Below are 8,193 nucleotides of genomic sequence, written 5' to 3'. Positions count from 1 at the left end.
CCCCTCCGTGTCTGTGTCCTGGCTTGGCCGCAGGCGCCGGCAGCTCAGCGGCTCTTTGTTTGTTTGGAGACGGGCAGGGATGGGGACACTCGCACACACGCACTTTTTTTCCTTTAATTCTTTCTGCCTGTTCCAAAGGAGTTTGCCCCGAGGTGTAACAGGAGGTGGAAAGCTGTTGTGTGCTGCAGCCCCAGCAACGCAGCCTTCAGAATGGCGAGGGGCTCTGCCCTGCTCACCCGAAATACTGGGGTCCGGCTGCCTGCACGAGGGTGCTGCCACGCGGCTCGGGGTCCTGAGCACCCACGGATGCCCCGAGCGCTGTGGGGCTGCGGGCAGGGGAGGCTGGGCAGGAGTCGGTGCCACCGTCACTCAGGTACCCGTTACTGGGACTCTGTCCTGTCCGGGGAGCGGGGCAGAAACAAAGGCAACCCCCTGCAAGGTCAAAATAAAAGGGTCTTTGCTTGTCTCAGCACTGATTTTAATGAAACTACTTGCAGATTTGCACACAGACATCCTGTAAGTGCAAAGGAGCCAAAAAAGAAAAGTCCTAAAACAAACAAATTTATTTTTTTTTACCCCAGATAAAGACTTTTTGCACCAAAAGATTAATTTCAGTTTTTCTTTCAAAGTTTCTCGTCTGCTCATGAAAATGCTTCATTTTTTTCTTTTCTTTGAACAACAACGACAACAAAACTCAGAAAAACCAAAAAAAGGCAGATTTCTGGCTTTTTTCAAATGTTTCTGGTTTTGAGCAAAACAAAGCAGGCCCTTTGGGGCTGTGCCGCTTGCCACCCCGGCGTCCCAGTCCCGCTCCAGCTCCTTATTGAATTTCCTTGGAAAGCGCCTGCTCGAGTCTATTAGTTGCAGAAACCCCAGCTGTCCTCTGGGTGTTTTCTGTAGTTTTTCTGATTCTTCTTCCCAGAGCTCCGCCTCGCTGGGGCTGTGCCCTGGGCAGCCTCCTGCGGGACGGGCACCGGCAGCCTCCCGGGGCTGCGGGGCTTGGCGTGGGATGGAGCCACGTCGGTCCTTCCCGGTGCCGGCGGCCCCCCTCCCGCGTCCCCCCCGGGTGCTGCACTCGGGTTGTACTGGTGGAAATGAGCTATCGCATAGCAGCAGGGATGGGGTAATTGGGTTTTTTTCGCCCCAAATCCCAATCATCAGGCCTTGCCCACTGCAACCGCATGCATGCACGCTTTCGCCCATCTCCGTTTGATCTTCAGGCAGGCTTTGGCAGCCCTGTTGAACTTGATATTTGACGTGGGGGGGAAGGTCCCCCCTCGCTCCAGTGCCGTCCCGCTGTCTTTCCACCGGTGCATCCCCAGCTCTGCGAACGGGGCGGATCAGGGAGCGAGCAGTACCTTCGGGAAGCGCTTTCACCCCAGTCCCATCCTCTGTTGGGGTGCTCCCCGTGGGCGCGCAGGAGGCTCCCAGGGCCGTCTCCTTCCCTTGACGCGGGCGGCCGTGTCCAGGGCAGGACGATGCTCACCCGGTTCGGCTGCTTTCGGTGCCAGGGCTTGGGCTGCCGGGGCGGCGTGTTCCCCGCAGCGGCTGTGCCTTCGCATCGCGAGGAAGCGGGTCGACTCGCTGACTCCAGGAGCAATTACTCACTCCACCCGAATGGCTTCATCATTGGCCGGCCTCGCCGCCTTCCTTCAGCGAGCAGGCATGCTGCTGCCCCGCAAGCCGTGCCCTGACCTTTGCAGAAGGGCTTGTTTTCATCTCGCCCTGGCCCCGTTCAGGCCACGCTGCAGCTCCTCCATCCTGCTTTGGGGTCTGTGCTTAGAAGGAACCCCAACCTAGCGAGCATGCACACCAGCGGGAGGTTGAGCACCAGGACTGCAAAGTTTTGGGCTCCATCGCCATAGGGTGTTGGTTTGGGCAAATCCCTTTTATGTGCCTCAGTTTCCCCACCGGGCTGAGCAGTGATAAGGTTCCGTTTCACAGAGGCTTAGAGCTGCAGCTGTGCTAATGTAAAATACATGGAGATCAGGTGATGTATGATGGGCACTGGCTTAAAACTGTGTGCTGGGTAGATCTCAGGATGAAAGGTGCTGTATAAGTGCAAATTATTATTCTTGTTAATAATGATGTCCACCAGCTCACATTTATCTGCTCTTCAATTAACTTTTTTTAAGGACTCTTAGCAGGTTAGGAAGACACAAATTTTCCCTGGCAGAACCTGTGCTGGTTTGACCCCGTAAGGTTACGCAATTACTGTACTGGCATGGTCCTTAATTAGACTCTCCATAATTTTCCCCAGCACGGCCGTGTGGCTCCTTGCTCTGTAATTCCCAGAATCTCCTTGGATCTGATAGGCATCACCTTAGCCACTTTCCAGGCTTCAAGGATAATTGCTTGTCCTTAAGGACACCCGGGATGTCGCAGGATCTCCTCCTGCATCCTTCCTCCGTGCCAGGCTCCCATGGCATGGGGGTTTTACATCCTTCTGGCCAGGCTGGGGGGGTTAACCTGCACCGGGGAGCGCCGAGCCGGCACGGTGCTCCTCAAAGTCAACGACAGTTGACTCAACCCCAGGCTGAGTCTTTGGCCCTTTGTTCTTCCCCATCATTTTTCTCCTCTCCTTGGCCCCGCAGTGCATTTGGGATGTTACACGTTGCTCTTTGGTTTAGGCAGAGCCCAGGCCTGACGCTGGGAGATGGGCTGGCCTGGCAGCCGGAGGCAGAAACCTGGTCCTGCTGGGTCTGGTTTGTGTCCTGGGGCAAGCTGCGTTGTCCCTTGTCTCCAGTTCAGGCTTAGAGATTGCTTCTTCCCTTGCACCTGCAGCTGCAGTCCTGAATGCTGCCTTAATATATATATATATATGTTAAATATAGTCTTACTGCGTAAGGAATAGTTCCTCACCATTGCTGCAACGAGAGAGGTGCATGCTTCTTGCAGTGATTTGATTTCTTATCTTCCCTGAAACCCCTTCTCGAGGGTTATCCCCACCACCCCGGTGTCCTTGCTCTCGGGTAGGAGCAATTCTTCCATGAGGGTTGGTTTGTGCCTCCTTTGCGGGAGCCGGTTGGGTCAACGAGGACCTTTGGGTGATGGGATTTGTAGGGACACCTTGGCATGGGGTCTGTGCCCCAAACCTGGAGTCGGGGTTTTGTCGCCGGAGGAGCTTTCAGCTGAGGTCGAATGCCGGACGCGGACGGACTGGATAGATGCTGGTCCTGGCCCGTCTGGCCGTTCTGAAATTCCTCTCTGTCTACCCACCCAATGGCTATAAATAACAAATAAAAACAACTCCCAGGCTGGCAAGCGATTTGGGGTTTTGCGGGTTTTTTTGCTTTGTTTTGCTTTTTTGCATTTAGGAAGTAACTTTTCATAGAAACCAATATTTTTTTGGCCGGATTCCTCATTGTCCCAGAACGGAACTGTTTATCCAAAGCATTGCCCAGGTGAGCAGAGAGACAGTGGGGCAAACACTATCCATGAGGGAAGCAAAGCTGTGCTGGATGTGTCCTGGGCATGCTCAGGAGCTCTGGGCATTTCTCCTCCTTCCCCTCCCACCCTCCTTTTCCTTTCCCTGAATGTCATAGAATCTGAAAATGCTTTGGTGCATTAATTTCAGACTGAATGTAAATAAGCCATTTGGATTTTTCCCAGTTGAGCAAACTTTCAAACCAGAATTTTGCTTTCCTCTCCTGCAGCCTGGCTCGTGGGATTGGAAGGATTTGCTTCAGTGCTGTCTCTTCTGCACTTGAAACCACTTAATTAAGCTCTAAAATATCCCTTGAATAGGTCAGACAGGCACCTGATTGGGCCAGGCAGCATGTACGGGAAAACCAAGAGAGATTACATGCTCACTTTATCTGCATAAAACAGATTAGAAAGCTCCCAAACTAAATATTGCTGCAAGGTAGCATGTTGTTAATGGCAAATGCCTTGCTAGACTGTCTCTGTTTGTGTCTCCATCCAACATTATCTCGTCCCTGACCAGCCATTCCCGAGGGAATAAAGGGAGAGAGGAGGGGAGGACGGGAGACTCTCCTGAGCATCTCCACGTCGGCAGGAGTCGCGACCCACGGCGTTAGATTTGGCTGCTCCTCAAGTCCAGAAGAGCTCAGATGTGGATCCAGATGTGCGGAGACCCTTCTCCCTCCCTTTTGCAATGGGTTGACACCACCTAATCCAAACACGCTGCCTGCTAAAGAGGCGGGATTTGCTTCTGAGCTCACCAGTCCAAGCCTGCCTTTAGCTGCTGTGTGTTGGAGGCATTTTCCTCTCCTGTGCTGCCCGTCGCTGGCATGCAGCCACGTCTGGCGCGGCGGTGACGGGTATATGCCACGCTGGTGAGGTGTCCATCCATCTCCTGCCACCAGATTTCTTCCTCTTGAGCCAAAGGCACCTGGATAGAAGAGGGGGAGATAAATCAGAGATCCCAAGCAGCCAGGCAGATCATCTGTTGCGTTAAGCTACAGCTCAGGAAAGCTGAGCAGGAGCCATGGGACAACCTGGGTGGGTTTGACCCAAAAGCGTGGCTTCAGCTTTGCATCTTCCCACATCCTCTGTTCCTTCCCAGCTCGGGGTCTGGGCACCACAACCGGCTGCAGAGAAGGAAACCCACAGCTCCCTGTGAGCCGTAAGATGCTGTGGCCGTGCTGCCTGTGGTGTGGCTCTTGTTTGTGCTGCCGGAGAAGCTCTGCCCCATCCTGGCTCGGCACGGCCGAGCGCTCTCACCAGCTGCTGACACGCTGCTGTTTCCTTTTGTTTGTCCAGCTTTTCAGGGATGGGTTAGTTCAGTCCTGCAAGCTCATCAGGAACTAAGCGTGCCTCCCACCCAAAGCACAAATACTTTTTCCCCTAATGAGGGCAACGTCTGGTGGTTGCCCCAGAAGCTCCTGCAGACACTGGTGACGCAAAGTGGGTCCTTCCCACAGCCAGTGCTCCCGGGGGGACATTTTGTACATTTGACTTTGCAGGAGTATTACAAGATACATGATTAAAGCCGAAGAAACCTTACAGCTTCTTTATATCTTTCCTCTCCTCCCTCCTTTTTTCTCAAATCTTGCGGTGCTTGGTGGACTTTGGAGCTCAGTGATGTCTTAGGGCTTTTACGACGGGTGGATTTGGACTTTGTAAATGGGGAGAACAGTCAGAAAGCCTGACCCGCGTGCATCTCCCGGGCTCGGCAACCAGCAGGCAAAGAAAGTAGCTCCACATCTATCAACTTTCTAATCTGTTGTACCTTACGGCAGCGCTGTGATTTATTGAAGCCTGGCTTATTATTTTTAAATGCCTTATTATCTCTGTTCTCATAAACAAAACATGCGAGTCGCTCTCCCTGTGCCGTGTTACCTTCATTTCTCCCTTGTGCTTTACAAAAGGTGGTGCAGAACGGGGGAGCGGAGACCTGGACTCTCGTCCCAGGCTGTTTCTCCGCTACGTGATGAGCGTTTGCCCCGGCCGGGAAGGGGCTGGGGGTGCAGCTGCTACGGGGGTGCAAGCGGAGAAGGGGATGGATGGCCCATCCTGAGGGCTGGCTCTCCTTAGGGCTTTGTCTGTGTTTTGCCCGGGCTTGCGGTTGGTTTTAAACCCGACAGATTTAGGTCAAGCCTTGTCTTGTTCTGGTGGCGGCGTCGGGGTAATAGCAGGGGAGGGAGGGAGCCAGTCCCTGCCCTGGTGGCAGCAGGGAGAGGGGACCCCAGGGGGGCCTCACCTTGCCGGGGGACACCTTGCCAGACCCCGGTGATGGGGGGAAGGGAGCTGCTCCTCCCTGCGCCTCTTTCCCCGCTCACCCTCTCTGCTCAGCGTGCTTTGGGGAGCAAAGCGCGTGTTTAGAGGAGCGATGAGGGCACGCGGCCAAGGGGGCAAGGGATTATCTGCACGGGACCCCTGCGGAGCCGCACGTCGTGTGCGTGTGCCCGTCCTGGTCTGTAAGAGGTGCCCAGCAGTGCCAAGCAGAGCAGTGTGAGCACCCCTGCGAGCAGGGCGCGAGCAGGGGCGGGGGGGGGGGAGGCATTTAAAGGAGAAGGGAGAGCCGGCAGCTGCGGGATGAGCCTGTGCCCCAGCGGCTGTGCCAGTGCCGGGGGTCTGTCTGTCCCTCTCTCCCTGTGCCCTTAGTGGTGATGCCTCTTCCTTGGTTGCATTTTGCCAGGCTTGCTGGGGAGCTGCTGCGCTCGTGCATGCCCAGCGTGCGCCCAGTGCACGAGCATTTCCCCGTGCATTCCCACTGCGTTTCCCTGTGGGTCGGAAGGTGCCTGGGGAGTGCCCAGGCAGTGCAGGCAGGGAGCCGTGGGGCAGGAGCCTGCAGGGTTTGCGCTGAGCCCACACGTGTCCGGCTGCCCCCAGCACTGCCCTGGGGTCAGGCTGTGACCACGAGGGCAGACGGAGCCCTTCTCCATCTCACTCCCAGGGGATGCCATGCACTTGGTGGTCAGCGCCGTCCGTACGCTCCCCACAGACGTGCAACAACAGGGAAGCGAGGCTGTATAAGGCAGGGAAGGACCAGCTTACCCAAATTTCTTTCCTGTCTATTTTTGTCTCTCATCTGGCCAGCTTGTTCCAGTGGGAGTTAATTTAATTGCCATCTTCCTCCCTGCATCGCTGTGGTTGTGTGTGAGACCTCTTGTTGTGCAGGGTAATTATATGGGTGAAGTGGACATGGCAAAAACGAGCCTTGTCTCGATAGTCGGCGGACCAGCACGCTCGCCATCCATACGGCCCAGTGCCGCTGCTTTCTCGCAGAGCTCAGAGTCTAAACAGACCGTCCTTGTCCTCAGCCCCTCGGGAACGGGCACGGAAGGGGAAGGGATGTGATGGAGGCAGCGCAGGGCGGCCATGGCAGAGGCAGGGATGAGCTGGAGCTCTCCCCGTGCACAGAGCAGCTGCCAGCCCTTCTCCCACTGCAGCACCTGATTTTCCAGGTCTTTCTCCCAGTGTAAATCACTCGCCGAGGAGGGGAGCGCTGACCTTGGGGGTGAGAGCAGAGCAGGGGATCTGGTGGTGATGGGTCTGCTCTGGGCAACCCCAAAGTCTTGGCTGTTGATTTTAAGCCCTGAGCACGCTCCGGGCATCTCATAGCAGAAACCGGAGCAGCTCCCCAGCTACGCCGATGCCCGGCGGCTGGATCCCTTCCCGAGGACCGCGCGGGAGCTGCACCCTCTGTGCTCTGCGCCGGGCGCCTCTGAGTCAGGGCGTCGTCCAGAGCTCCCCAGCCATCAGGGTTTTTGTGTCTGGCTTTAACAGGCTTTAGATCAGGCACTGACTAAACTCTGCAGGTCTGATTCAGGCCAGTCCAGGTTGGGACATGACAGAGGACGTGGATGCAGCAACATGTGGTTATTATTCACCTATACACCACACCTACGCGCAAACACCTGTAGGTAGATGACAGCCTGCTCTCTTCTCCTCTCTGGGCTTTCACAGGGGCATGAGAGTGAGTTTTCTCCTTTCTGGGACTCGCATACTCCCACTCCGCTTGGGATTTGGAGTCAACGTTGCTGTGCAAAATTCGTCTGGAGTTGCTGAATTTCCTTTGGTTGAGCCCCAAAATCACCCCGCCTGCGGGAGCGTCCCGCAGGAGAGCAGAGCGCTGCGAGCAGGGCTCTGCATCGGGATGAGCTTTCCTTCCCAGCAAATCCCCTGTCGCAGGAGCTCCGGTGCCCCAGGCTGAATCAGCATCCTGGGGAGAGCGGAGAGGATGGTCCTGTGGGGAAACTGAGGCAGATGGATGAGCATGTGGGGTGTAGCAGAGCTGGGAGCTGAGCGAGCATCGCTCCAGGCTGGCTGCAGCCCCTCTGCAGCATGTCCAGGCTTCTGCCAGCCCTGGGGTGTGGACGGGGCCCTGCACCTCCCTTGTAGGGCCTCTTGTTATAGTCCCTATAATTATAGGTGTGAGGTCTGCCTGCCTTCCTCCTCGGCTCCTGCTTGTAGGACCTCTTGTTATATTGAGTATAATGAAGTGTCCGAGGTCTCTTTTCCCCCCACCCGCCCGTGCCTGCCTGCGTGTAGGACCTCTTGTTATAGCCAGGGAAATTATGGGTCTTTGGTCTCCCTCCCTTCGCCCAAGCTATAATTTAGTTTTATATAAAGTGCGGTCCAGCCCCTGTTGTGCAAGCGGTTGCTATTCCAGGTTCTGGGGAGAGGGATGGAGTGGCGAGGAGGGGGCTCGCGGTGGGTGGGGGAGCTTAGCATCGCACTGAGCACCATGCACCCCCCCCGGACACCCCGCAGCCCCCCCCAGAC

This window comes from Pygoscelis adeliae, unplaced genomic scaffold, assembly GCF_000699105.1.
Source record: "Pygoscelis adeliae isolate BGI_AS28 unplaced genomic scaffold, ASM69910v1 Scaffold197, whole genome shotgun sequence".
Classification (NCBI taxonomy): Eukaryota; Metazoa; Chordata; class Aves; order Sphenisciformes; family Spheniscidae; genus Pygoscelis; species Pygoscelis adeliae.
The sequence above is the reverse complement of the archived record's forward strand: the minus strand, read 5'-3'. Positions refer to the sequence as shown.